This window comes from Cervus canadensis, chromosome 13 (assembly GCF_019320065.1).
Source record: "Cervus canadensis isolate Bull #8, Minnesota chromosome 13, ASM1932006v1, whole genome shotgun sequence".
Lineage (NCBI taxonomy): Eukaryota > Metazoa > Chordata > Mammalia > Artiodactyla > Cervidae > Cervus > Cervus canadensis.
Window position 1 is genome coordinate 8,807,267 of NC_057398.1, and position 14,084 is coordinate 8,821,350.

A 14,084-nucleotide genomic window follows, 5' to 3' on the forward strand; every position below is an offset into this window, starting at 1 on the left:
AAGGTGTCCAATATGCTACTGGAGAATGGCAGAGGGCAATTACTAACAGCTTCAGAAAGAATGAAGTGGCTGGGCCAAAGCAGAAGTGACGCTCAGTTACGGATGGGTCTGGTGGTGAAAGTAAAGTCCAATGCTGATTAGAAACCTGGAATATTAGGTCCATGAATCAAGGTAAATTGGACATGGTCAAGCAGAAGATGGCAAGAGTGAACATTGACATCTCAGGAATCAGTGAACTAAATTACATGGAAATGGGCAAATTTAATTCAGGTGATCATTACTGTGGGCAAGAATCCCTTGGAAGAAATAGAGTAGCCCTCATAGTCAACAAAAGAGTCCAAAATGCAGTACTTGGGTGCAATCTCAAAAAAGACAGAATGATCTTGGTCATTGAACAGGAAAACTGTTCAACATCACAGTAAGACAAGTCTATGCCTGAACCACCGATGCCGAAGAAACTGAAGTTGACAAGTTCTACGAAGACCTACAAGACCTTCTAGAACTAACACCAAAATAAAAAAAAAAAGACAGGAAGTCAAGAGGTACACAGACTAGTAGGCAAGTTTGGCCTTGGAGTACAATGAAGCAGGGCAAAGGCTAACAGAGTTTTGCCAAGAGAACATGCTGGTCATAGCAAACACCCTTTTCCAACAACACAAGAGATGACTCTACACATGGACATCGCCAGATGGCCAAAACTGAAATCAGATTGATTATGTTCTTTGCAGCCAAAGATGAATAAGCTCTATACAATCAGCAAAAATAAGACCGGGAGCTGACTATGGCCTAGATCATGAGCTCTTTGTTGCAAAATTCAGGCTTAAACTGAAGAAAGTAGAGAAAACCACTAGGCCATTCAGGTATGACCTAAATCAAACCCCTTATGATTATTCAGTAGAGGTGATGAATAGATTCAAGGGATTAGATCTGATAGACAGTGTGCCTGAAGAACTACGGATGGAGGTTCATAACACTGTATAGGAGACAGTGACCAAAACCATCCCAAAGAAAAAGAAATGCAAGAAGACAGAATGGTTGTCTGAGGAGGCTTTAAAAATAGCTGAGAAAAGAAGACAAACAAAAGGCAAGGGGAAAAGGAAAGATACACCCATCTGAATGCAGAGTTCCAGAGAAGAGCAAGGAGAGATAAGAAAGCCTTCCAAAATGAACAATGTGAAGAAATAGAGGAAAGCAACAGAATGGGAAAGACTAGAGATCTCTTTAAGAAAAATGGAGAAATAAAGCGAATATTTCATGCAAGGATGGGCACAATAAAGAATAGAAATGGTAAGGGCCTAACAGAAGAAGACATCAAGAAGAGGTAGTAAGAATATATAGAGGAACCATGCATAAAAAGATCATAATGACCTGGATAACCATGATGGTGCAGTCACTCACCTAGAGCCAGAAATCCTGGAGTGTGACGTCAAGTGGGCCTTAGGAAGCATCACTATGAACAAAACTAATGAAGGTGACAGAATTCCAGCTGAGCTATTTTAAGTCCTAATAGATGATGCCGTTAAAGTGCCACACTCATTATGTCAGCAAATTTGGAAAATACGGCAGTGGCCACGGGACTGGAAAAAGTCAGTTTTCAATTGCATTCCAATCCCAAAGAAGGGCAATGCCAAGAATGTTCAAAACTACCATACAGTTGCACCCATTTCACATGCTAGCAAGGTAATGCAAAAAATCCTTCAAATTAGGCTTCAACAGTACATGAACTGAGAACTTGCAGATGTAGAAGCTGGGTTGAGAAAAAGCAGAGCAACCAGAGAGGAGACAATACATAAGCATAATATGAAGAGAAGAAACACACGGCATTATAGGATCAGGAATGCTAATATAATAGGCATTGCCAGTGCACAGAAACCTATTGAACTCGGGGTTCTTTTGCCTGGTTCTGAGTGCTGTCCAGATCTGTTCATTACGCTGTTGCCTCATCCACAGCCTTGATCTAGCCACACCACCTCTCTTGTCATCTGTGCAGATGTGACCTGGACTCTGAAATCATGCCTGAGCTCAGAGGAGGGAGTTAAATGGACAGCTATGGACACTGACCGCTGAGTGCTGGCCCGAGTGCTGCCCTGATCTGAGCACTCCACAAGGACACCGTGCACTCAGCGCTTTTATGCAGATGCAAAGACCAGGCAAGTGGCAGCAGTAAGAACAAAACCCAAGGGTCAGGCCTTAGAGCGTGTGTGGGAAGTGCCTCCCTGCGCTGCCTCGGGCAACAAGGATGACCCCTTCCTGATTGATTGGGCAGAACACAGCTACTCAGAGCCTTGGCTGCCAGCCTGTCCTTCCTTCTCCTCCCATCTCTGCCCCCTCATCCAAGGCGATGACAGGCTCAGAAAATCCCCGCGTTCTCTCATCTCACTCCACCTCAGGCCAGTCCTGCTTTTGGTCTCCACACTGAATGCCCAGCAGCAAGGGAAACGTGAACCAGCTATTACCCTGCTCAGGTGCTTCCTGGCAGGTGGCCCAGGACAAGGCACTGGAGGACTGTCATGGGCGCCAGGCTGGCCTTAGATCCTGCCACTCACCAGGAAGCTTGGGCCTGCCCGCTTCGGCAGAGGGGGCTCCCGGGGTGCCTCCCACCATCCCTCCGCCTCGAGCTTCAGAACTCTTCAGGTCCCCTTTCTATCACTCCCACAACCATGAACCCTCGACAACCTCAGCTGTATCCTCACCTCCATAGGCCCTGGCCTCGGCCAGCCTTTCCCTGCCACCACCCACGTATGTCTGAATCCTGCAGGGGTCCCCCACACCCATCAGCTATGGGTGAGCTCGTCCAGTCCCCTCATGTCCAAACTGACCTCTCCAACACCCCCAGAGCTTCAGATCCGTGTTTTCAGTCACTTGTGTGATATGTCCTGGTTCATAGCCAGGTAATGCTCAAAGTCCTTCAAACGAGGCTTCTGAAAGTCAGCCTGAATGTCTGAAAATGTAAATGCCTGAAACATCACATACTGTTATTTTCCACGGCCCTAGTCATCACCATCTGAGCAGATGGCACCCCAGTTCATGCAGTCGCTTCAGCTCCCAACCTAGGCGTTGTCTTAATTCCTCTCTCTCTTTCACTTTCTGTCGTTGATTCATCAGTCAGTCAGGTTTTACTCTTCCTCCAAAATATACCCACCATCTGTCTCCAGCGCCACAACCCGCGAGGCCACGCCTGTCTCAGCCTGGACCCGGCAGCCACCGCCCAGCTGGCCCCCGCTTCCCCCGTGGTCTCTGAGCCCTTCTCCACAACAGCAGCTGGGCATCTTTGAAAACCCAGCAATCAGTTTCATGATTCCTTTAATTGCTTCCACAGGACCTGGAGTAAAAGCCTAAGTCCTCCTGTGTCCTCAGGGGCCCCCGCTCCCAGGCCCTCCAGCTGCACGGCTCTGCGTGCCTGGCCCTGCCCCCCACAGGATCTGAGCACCTGGCTTCCACCCTCGGACCGCTCTGCTCGGGTCTCCCAGCTGGTTGCCCGCTTCTCTGCAGATCTCAGCTCCAGTGTCACCTCCTGAAGATACTGCCTTGATCAACACCACCTTCCAATCACATCGATCACGCTGATCATCTCCCTTTTTGATCTTCCTCAAGCTAGTTATCACAGATGAAATGACAGTCTTTCTCATTATTGGAGGTACTTATGCTCTGAAAGGGCTTCCCAGGTGGTGCTAGTGGTAAAGAACCTGCTGGCCAATGCAGGAGACAGAAGAGATGGGGGTTTGATCACTGGGTTGGGAAGATCCCCTGGAGAAGGGAATGGCAACCTGCTCCAGTATTCTTGCCTGGACAATCCCACAGACAGAGGCGCCTGGCGGGCTACAGTCCACAGGGTCGCAAAGCGTTGGACATGACTGAAGTGACTTAGCACACAGAACACATATTCTGTAAATTCATTCTGAACAACTGATGAGCAAATATTGAGCCATTGGGGAAACACAGGCTTAGGCACCAATAAGCCTCTGGCCACAAAATTTTCATCAAGATCTTAACCGTGTTCTTTGCTTGTTTCTGCTTAAAGACAGCTTGCTTGAAATATTCTGTTGATTCATTAACACTGAATTCCCAGCCAACAGCATGCATGCCTGAGGGAAACTTATGTAACATTCGATTTCTCCTTTATGGGGGCACTTTCCAGCCTTCTTACACTTACAAACCTTAGACAGACAACTTCAGCGCTGAACTTGGGGCCATTTTAAAACAGGGAAACCACCAATAGAAATGACAAAAATGTTTAAAAAAAAAAGTGGCATTAAATAGTCCCCAGAAGGTCGCTTGTTTAGCATATGTGAGCTAAAGCAAGAAGAGTCCACCTCATCTGGGAATACGCCCATCTCACTCAGAATTCTCACTGCTCAGTTCTTGTCCCCGGATGACTCTGAAAGTACGAGGTGTATTGATCTTGGGATTGCAAATACATTCTAACAAATAGGTGAGCTTGCAAATAAAGCAATCTGAGGAGGAGGAGGACCAGCCTTACTTCGCTTAGTTGTGTTATATTCCTCCTGACCGGAGGATAAGCCCCAGGAGATCTTGTCTGCTCTGTTCACTGCCATGTCCTCAGCTCTTGGCCCCGGGCTTAGCGGGTGGGAAGCATTCAGTACATATTTGTTGACTGAAAGAAAACTCAGAAGGAAGGCAGGCTTGGGGGCCAGAAGTGAGGGGAGGGAGGGGCTCCCCTGGAGGAGGAACTTGCCACCTCCTTCATCTGTCCACCTCCCCACCCCACACTGTCAGATGACACCCTGGCCTCAGTTCCTCCACCCAATATCTGACTGAGTTGATGGTCAGATTCTCTTTTACTCTCCTCTGGACTCTTCTTGGCAGTGAGAGTAAGGAGCTGTCCGACTTTCTGTTTTAGTGTCTGGAGGCATTTGTGTCTCCCTCTGTTTAGTTCTGATTTCTATCTCTTGCAGTAGACTTGGAGTGGAAAGCCTACTGGACCAAGAGTCAGAAAACCTGACTTAGGATATCAGACCTACCACCAATTAGCTGTGTGATTTGGGGGGTCACTTCCCTTCCCTGACCTCAGTTTCCTCGTGTGTTTTAAAAAAGGATAAGGTCACTTGTCCTCTTGTCTTTTGTGACAATCAAATAGCATAAGTGTATATAAAAGTGCAATGGAAACTAGAATGTTCCCTCCCATGACACATACTATCAGTGTTATTTTATCCCTGGTCCTCTTGTCAATGGATTACATTAGATTACAAGTGACTTAAATTGATCTAGAACTCCAAGATGTAGCTTGGAGTTGACACTGTCCAGGGCGGAAGAGGCTTCGTCATCTCATTTTAATCTAGGATGAAAAATATCTTTCCCCAAAGCTCCCAGTAGACTAACTCTCCCAGATTCTATCAGCAGGACTGGGTCACACTAATAAGCTGATTACTGGTGCAGAACTAGATTCTAAACCAATCATGGTTCATCCATGGTGGGTCGGGGAGGGCCCCTGCAGGCGGAGGAGCCAAGATCACCTGCATTTACTGCCTCTTCTTCTCCTGGCCCTAAGCACCCCCTCTGGTACCCCCTCTTGCACCCCATACCCTCTTCTGCACCCCTCTCCCTCCTGCACCCCCCCACCCTCTCCTGCACCCCACACCCCCTCCTGTATCCCCACACCCTCTCCTGTACCCCCACACCCTCTCCTGCCCGCTCCTGCATCCCTTCCTTTACTCCCACACCCCCTCCTGCTCCCCCCTCCCTCCTGCACCCCCACACCCTCTCCTGCACCCCCCTCCCTCCTGCACCCCCACACCCTCTCCTGTACCCACACCCCCTCCTGCACCCCCACACCCTCTCCTCCCCCTGCACCCCCACTACCCTCTCCTGTACCCCACAACCCCCTCCTGCTCCCCCTCCCTCCTGTATCCCCACACCCTCTCTCTGTACCCACGCCCCCCTTCTGCACCCCCCTCCCTCCTGCACCCCCACACCCTCTCCTGTACCCACACCCCCTCCTGCTCCCCCCTCCCTCCTGTATCCCCACACCCTCTCCTGTACCCATGCCCCCTTCTGCACCCCCCTCCCTCCTGCACCCCCACACCCTCTCCTGCACCCCCCTCCCTCCTGTACCCCCACATGCTCTCCTGTACCCCCACACCCTCTCCTGCACCCCCACACCCTCTCCTGCTCCCCCTCCTGCCCCTCCTCCCATAGCCCCCAGGGTGTCCCTTGCCTCCTTCCAGGCTCTGCACCGAGGCCCCTGCCATGCTCCTTCTTTCTGGCTCCTGTCACCCCTCCCAAGACTTCTTACCATTTTCTTCTTCCTTTTCTGGGACTCCAAGTCCACCCCTTTCCTTTTCTTCCTTCTGACCCACAGTACCTTCATACCACCGCCATGATGGTGCCCCTGGTTGGTGAGAGCGGCGGCCTTTCTCTTGTGCACCGAGTTTCCTAGGAGATCTGGGAAGCCTTTCAGGATCTCAGCCTGCCTCTGAGGCCACCCCAGGCCTGGTGGGTGGTTGTGTGCTACGGAATGAAGTCAGAAAGCCTTTCCTCAGAGGCGACCCCCAATATGTACAGAGCACCTGAACATCGGGTGGGCCCTTTTAATCTAGCTTGACCCTCAGGAGAACCCAGGAGGCAGCCTGGGCAGGCACAATAAGCCCTTTTGTCAGATGCCTCACAAAGGCCCTAGGAAATCACGGAGGTTGCCCAAGGCCGCGGGGCTCCTGGATCTGGAGAGAGAATTCTTGGCTCTGGCCCTGGACTGTGTGCCCCTTCCATTGCCCCACGACCCCAGACAACTCACAACCGGCCTGTGTGAGCATCCAGTTTAGATTCCAGACAAACAGGAGTTGGCCAAGAGAACAAATTCCAAACAACAAAGTCCACTGCGTGTGCCAGGAAGGTCTAAAGCGATGCCAGGCGTGAGGGCAGAAACAATGGTCATCGTGTTACTCACAGTAAACGCCAGGGGTTCAGAAATTCCGCTGCCAGACGCTACTCCCTGTGGTCTCACGGCAACCCTGGGGAGTGGCCGTGGCAGGGCAGGTTGCCGTTGCTCCTGTGGAGATGAAGGCCCCTGACCTCACGGGCTAGGGGGAAGCTGAGCAGGAAGCCCAGCCTTGAGGGGCTCGGGTGTTTCCCTTCACAGAAGAGTAACGGTCATACACTCGCCCCTCTGCTCCCGGGCTCAGGGCTTTGGGCTGGTCAACTTGTCAACCCGCTTCTCAGAACAGTGTGGGAGGCAACCAGAGCCTAGAAAGTGGCTTCGAGGAAATGGGGCCAAGGGAAGAAAGGACTTGGCAAGAGGCTCGGAGCAGGCCTGACTCAGCCACCCTGACTCAGCCCGGAAAGCTCCAGGCCGGCAGCCCGGGAGACCCCAGGGGGCAGGAGGGGGTTGGGGGTGGGGGTGAGTCCTTGCCTGGCCTCCGGGGCTCCTTCTCCAGGAAACCCCTGGGGATTAACCCCTCCCCACGCCCTTCAGCAGGGCCTCCGCTAATCTCCGCGATGCCATCTGGGGTGTGTCAGCTGCTGGAAGGGTGACGGAGCTGGGCCCTCTCTCCCGCCTTGACCCCTCCGCCAGTCTACCAGGAAACACACCCACCCAGGAAACAATAGCTGACCGACCCCGCCCCACTGTTCTGCTCTCGGGTTCGGTTCCGGTTCTGTGGTGCGACTGGGCGAAGAGGGAGTGGGGCCTAAGGCACTGAGGACCCTCACCTGCCATAAGGGAGGGGAGGCAACAGGGCGATGCCCAGGAGAACAAGGCAAAATGGCGCTCCGTCCACAGGGCGTCTTGCCACCCTGTGCCCCTACGGGGAGCCTGTTCCTGGGGAAATCTGGTGGCCCCTATTCAGGTGGGTTCCCTGGGGACTCACACTCACCTCCAGCACATGCCCTGAGTCTTCTGGTTTTTGGCCTTAGGACTTGGGGGGCAGCCCCCCAAAGAGTGGGTGACTGCCCACCTCCTGCAGAGCTGTGCTCCCACTACCTACAGTGGCAGCCTCAGCAATACCCCCAATACTGACTTTTCCTCATCCCTTTTCCTTTCCATGCCCTCTGCTTCCTGACTCATTCTGGGAACCATCTCCCAAATAACTACCTGCACCTAAAGTCTTTAGCTCAGGCTTTGCTTTAGAGGGAACCCATGCTAAGACACCCCCCGGATGCATGGTTATCTCTGCCTGTCTGTCCCCCTGGCCTTGCACTCCTCCTCAGTGGGTCTTGTGTGGTTTTACTAAGGACGATAAAGGAGAAGAGGCCACAGCCTGGTGATTCATTTCTGTAGCAGTTTCCCCTGCCACTGTTCCCATCTCTGAGTCACTGCACAGACCCCCCCTGGAAAGAGGGTAAATCCTAGTGGCTACAAGGCCAGACTGCCTGCATCTGAATCCCAGCTCTGCTGCCACTGGTTGGGTGGTCTTGGGCAAGTCAGGCAAGTTCTGTGTCATTGCATACATCTGTGAAACAGTGACAGGAATAGTAGCTACCCACGGGGTTGTTGTGAAGGTTAGAGGAGTGGGCGAGGGACGTGCTTAGAACACTGCCTTCATGTTTGAGATTTGTCTCCTATCTAAGAGCTCCTTGTGCGGTGCCCTGGGGGAGGGCACAGCGGGGACCCTAAGGACCCCAGCGCTGGGTGCTTCCCATTCCTCATGTCCTTCCTGATGGTCCTGGTGGCAAGGCTGACTTCATAAACCTGTGACCTACCTGTACTTAGTTAAATGGTCTGTTGTTGCAATTTTGAAAATCTTTACATTTTTGAACCGGGGACTCCACATTTCATTTTGCACTGAGTCTCGCAAACTGCGTAGCTGGCCTTGCCTGGTGGCTTGAGTCTCTAAGACTCAAGGGGCTTGAGTCTTTCGGGAGAGGGTCTCCAAATGCTGAGGGCGAGATGAACCCTGTCCTCTGGCCAAGCTGGGCTCATCGATTCTCCCTTCCCTGAGCAGAGCAGAAAATGCGAACACAGTGGCAGCTTTTATCACGGCCGGTGTGATGTGACCGACAATGACTCCTGGGGGTGGGAGTGCAGTGGGGAGAGGCCTTAGGGCCAGCTGGTCCAGCCCCACCCAGAGTTGTGATCTCTTGCCTGGCACCCCTGGCACAGACTCATCCAAGCCTCTTTGTGAATTCTCTTAGTGGCAAGAAAGGACTCGTTTCATTATTGATTCTAAGTGTAACCACCCCTCACTCCTGTGGGTCTTTTAAGGTTCTCCAAACCTTTTCACAAGGACCTGGGCCTCTGGCAGGTTACCAGCTCCTTTGACCCAGGTAAACTGAAATGCAATCAACATAGCCACTGGATTCTCGCCAACCCTCTTAGGTGGTAGTCATTTCCTTAGGGGTAAATTGTACCTTCCAGATTGTTGAGGAAATTGTACCTTCCAGATTAACAGGCTTTGCTGCTTCATTCATCCTTCCCTTCCTTCTATCAGCAATTGGAATCTCACTTCACCTATCTGGAGAGAAGAAAAAAACTCCTTCATTCTATTTTCCCTTAATTCTTTATATGGTAGTAAATTATTTTTCTCCCTGGGGTAGGAAATACAACGCCTTTTTTTTTTCAGATGTGCTTTACTTTGAATAATAGCCATGAAAATGGTGTGAGCTAAGCAGACTTTCAATGAACTGAACCTTAAAAAACTGAGCTGAGCAGTTACACTTCTGTTTAAAGATGATAGGGGACTTCCCTGCTGCACCAGTGGTTAAGAATCTGCCTTCCAATGCAGGGGATGTGGGTTCGATCCCTGGTAGAGGAACTAAGATCCCACATTCCCCAGGGCACCTAAAGCCAATGCCACAACTACAGAAGCCCATGGACTGCCATGAAGACCCAGTGCAGGCAAAAAAAAAAAAAAGAAAAGATAAATAAAACAGGATCACAGAAACTCCTTCTGCTATTTCCCAAAGAAATATCATAGAAATTTTAAAACAAAAAAACCCACAACAACCCCAAACAGCCAGAGAGTCCATCATACAAGGAGAGCAGGTAGAACACACGCGTCAACAACAGCCAGTCAAGGAAAGACACAGAAGCTTCTAGAACCAAGTGACGTTTGTCCGGGGGGCTTTGACCCCACCCCAGACTGGGGGAAGAGATCCACGGAGAAAACCCTGAGCCTTCACCAGTGCCCTCAGATTCGACGGCAGCCGCCTGAGGGAGGGGAAGGGCAAGGAGCTTTGTGAGAGGGGGCCGGAAGGGCCATCCGGAGCCTGCGGTCTGCGCGGTGGGTACAGGGTCGACAGGAAGAGCTGGAGCCCCTGGAGGGGCCACACAGGTAGAAGAAGCCTCACATGCCACCCTGCTGGTGAGAACACCCCGACCGCCCAGCTGAACGCGCGGCGGGAGCTGCCTGGAGGCCATGCTTCTTGTTTCTCCCCTGTCCTGTAGACTTTCCTGCTCTCCTGCTTCCCCAGGTAATAGTCAAGCAAAGGCCTTTACTTTCATTTGCTTCTTCTCTGTGATTTTCAGGTTCTTCATAGCTGTCCTGTGCCCACAAACAGCATTCCTTGCCACCCCGACCCGAACCATAAATACCTTTCAAATGAAAACCCACAGGGCTGCCATTTGAGCTGGTCTCTCTTTGCGAGAATCCCTGCCTGCGGTGACAGAGGTGGCCCCAGTGGGGCTGGGGAGGGAGCCTGCCTGTCACTCCTCTCCTTCCTCCTTCAATAAAGGGTAACTCAATCTGAGTCAACACTTCATCTGACACACCACTTTTCCTCACTATTCAGGTAGGACTCCTATTTATTCCAGGCGCTATTCCTGATCTAAAATGGAATGGATTCTGCAGGTTGAGGCGTCAGCTAGACCACATCTTTGCCTCCAAGGAGAAACTGCTTTATAAATTCCTCGTTCATGAACTTGCTCAGCCCCTTGCCTTTTTCAGTAGTTCTTTAGGGAAACAAAACTAGGTTCTCATCGTTAGAAGGCAGATCAGGGCTTCTCTGAATAGTGCCGCGCCAGGGCACTGTGGTATTGGAGAAGACTCTTCAGAGTCCCTTAGCCTGCAAGGAGATCAAACCAGTCCATCCTAAAGTCAGTCAGTCCTGAATATTCATTGGAAGGACTGATGCTGAAACTGAAACGCCAATATTTTGGCCACCTGATGCAAAGAGCTGACTCATTGGAAAAGACCCTGATGCTGGGAAAGATTGAAGGTGGGAGGAGAAGGGGACAACAGAAGATGAGATGGTTGGATGGCATCACTGACTCAATGGACCTGAGTTTGAGCAAGCTCCGGGAGATGGTGAAGGACAGGGAAGCCTGGCGTGCTGCAGGCCATGGGGTCTCGAAGAGTCAGACTCGACTGAGCAACTGAATGACTGAACTGATTTGAGGGCAGACACAGGTGTTATCTCCATGAGTCATCACCGGATGGTGGCTTCTAAGTATTTCCAAATCTCCTCTCAGGGACCTGTTCCATCCTCTTATCATTGCCTTTGTCCTCTTTCTCATGGAGTTCTACCTTCAGGCGTTGGTGCTCTGAAGAAGTTCTGTGAATGGTAGATGGAACAGCCTGAGGGCTATCTGGCTGGGAACTCAAAGGCCTTTAGGGCCAGATTGGGCTTTGAAACATCACCTTTCTATCATTTCTCCCCTCCAACCTTCAGCAGAGCCAGGCCTCAAACCTATGCCTGCTGTCTCAGCTCTGCTGAAAGTCCCTCTGTACTTCATGACACCTCCATAACCACAAGCAACATTTGATTCTAATCTGCCCACTTCCTTCTGGTACCCAGATTTCCAAGAATTGAGGATACCGTACTTACAACTGGAAGATGAAATGTCAGTTCTCAAGATACAAACTTCAGAATCTTCTGCAACTAGAAAGGAAAAGGTTTTCACAATTAGTGCAGCTTCCTAAATCTTTAGGATGCTGTCAACGCACGCTTTTATATTTAGGATCATATGAATTATACATAGAGAACCGTGGGCTGGTGGGTAGCTTCCAACTACTAGAAGTTTTATTTCCCTCACTTTTGATAATGAGTTCAAGGTCTTCACCACAAGTGACATCATGTCTCAGAAGCAAAAATAGGTCCCTATTAGGACTATGTAATGTCTTCTGTCTAGCAGGTCCTATTTCCTCTTTATGCCCTAGCCTCCTCACCTTTCTAATTGGCTCTCTGCCTACAAAGCCTTTTCTTGCAGCTGTCTGGAGCCTTAGATAATTAGATAGTGTCTACTAGGTGAGGTTAGGAGCTTGGCTATGCTAACTGCATTTCAGTTTCCCTGGGACTCTGGAAAATGAGACAGTGGGCATTATAGCATATGCCATAGTGATAAAATTCCTATGCACCAAACCAGCTATTTGGCCCTTAGGCACAGCTAGGTGTAAGAATAATTTACGTCCTCTGCTAAACCTACTTGGAGTAGGATAAAACAGCCTCCCTTACTGAGGCTCCTCCATACAATGTGCTTCACATACATGATCTCATTTAACACTGAAGAGACCTCTTTGAAACTTTCCCATTTAAAACACGAGCATGAGGTTGAGTGAATAAGAAACTTGTCAAAGGGGGTGCTATTCAAACTCATTGGACGAGTCCTGGGTTCCACCACTTGTCTGGGGCTCTTACTTGAACAAGCCCTGGAACTCAGAGGCCACCATGATGAAGGGACATTTAGGTGCTAGAGCTAGTAAAGAATTTGTCACCTGCTTCTGGTTTCACACCTGGAATTCAGAAATGAAAGGAACCATCGTTGAGACTGAAATCTCTATCCCCTTCAGTCAGAAACAAAGCCATTCTCTTTATGTTGCAGTCTATATGGCAAAAATAAAAACAAAATACATTTCATATCCATATCCAAAAAGATAAAAAAACATGGGTTTCCAACTTTTTTAGTGGTTAATTGTATTTCTGTAACAGCTGAAGGGACCATATCTTATCTTAAAAAGTAATCTTTTAGGGTTTGGGAGCTCTTATGTTTGGTTTAAAATTGGGGAAAATGAAATTATAGAAGGCTTTAGGTCCATCACCCCCTTTAACAAGCATACCTAATCATTTAGATTTAACTCTCATTTACTAAAAACAGAAATCCAACAGAGGCAATCTGCTGTTTTGAGGAAAACATTTGAAAGGAAATCAAAAGGCCTGGTTCTAGTCCCCACAATTCAATTAAGCAGTCATTTAATGCTACCAGCAATGGACCAAAATTGTCCCAGAACGGAATCTGCCATCTCTAAACAAGGTAATTTCTAAAGTTCCAGGAGCTCTGAAATTCTAAGGGCCAATGAGTTATGCATCAATCAGTGCCAAAAGTAATATGAAGATTACTCCCAAACAAAACCTCCATTGTTTTAGATGGTGTCCCTTTGATTAATGTGATTTGTACGAATGAGTGATGGATCAACAGATCTAATCCTCTTAAAGTATTCGGACTCAAGAAATTTCCAATTATTGAAATTATGGGCACTTTTAGAAGGGAGAGAGTTCTTCTAGACCCATGTAGCATTTTTTAATTATTCAAATAGCTGAGGAATTGTTTCACTGTGATAGCTGGTCTTCAAAGATGGCTCCCAAATGAGCCATGCCTCCTGGTATCCATACCCTTAGTAAGCCCTCCCATACTGCCCCGAGTCACTGTGGCCAAAGTGACATTGTGCCAGTCCTGGGTCTAAGCCAAAAGAAGTCTTGGTTGCTGCTTTTGGGGATGCTCCAAGTTGCCATTGCTCTCCCTGCTCCACACCGGACCTATCAGAGTTCAACAGATCCAATGCAGACCCAGATGTCTCATTTCCAATGCCATTCTTTGTCCTTATTAAGATGTGTACATGTCAGGGAAAGAGAAAAAGCCCTATTGTGGGCTCTAGATGCCTTGATTAAAAGAGGCTCGTGTCACCAGTATTTTGAATCGTCCCTTTGTTTTGGTATCCGGGAGATGCCTAATGGCTGAGAGGCATGTCTTTCTTCTGCCAAGAGGGCAGAGTATCTAAAATGGCAGCGGGGATCCTCTAGACTTCTCTGGTGGCTCAGATAGTAAAGAATCTACCTGCAGTGCAGGGTTTGATCCCTGGACCAGGAAGATCCCCTGGAGAAGGAAATGGCAACCCACTCCAGTGTTCTTGCCTGAAGAATTCCACGGATGGAGGAGCCTGGTGGGCCACAGAGTGGCTAACTCTACACTCTGTGAT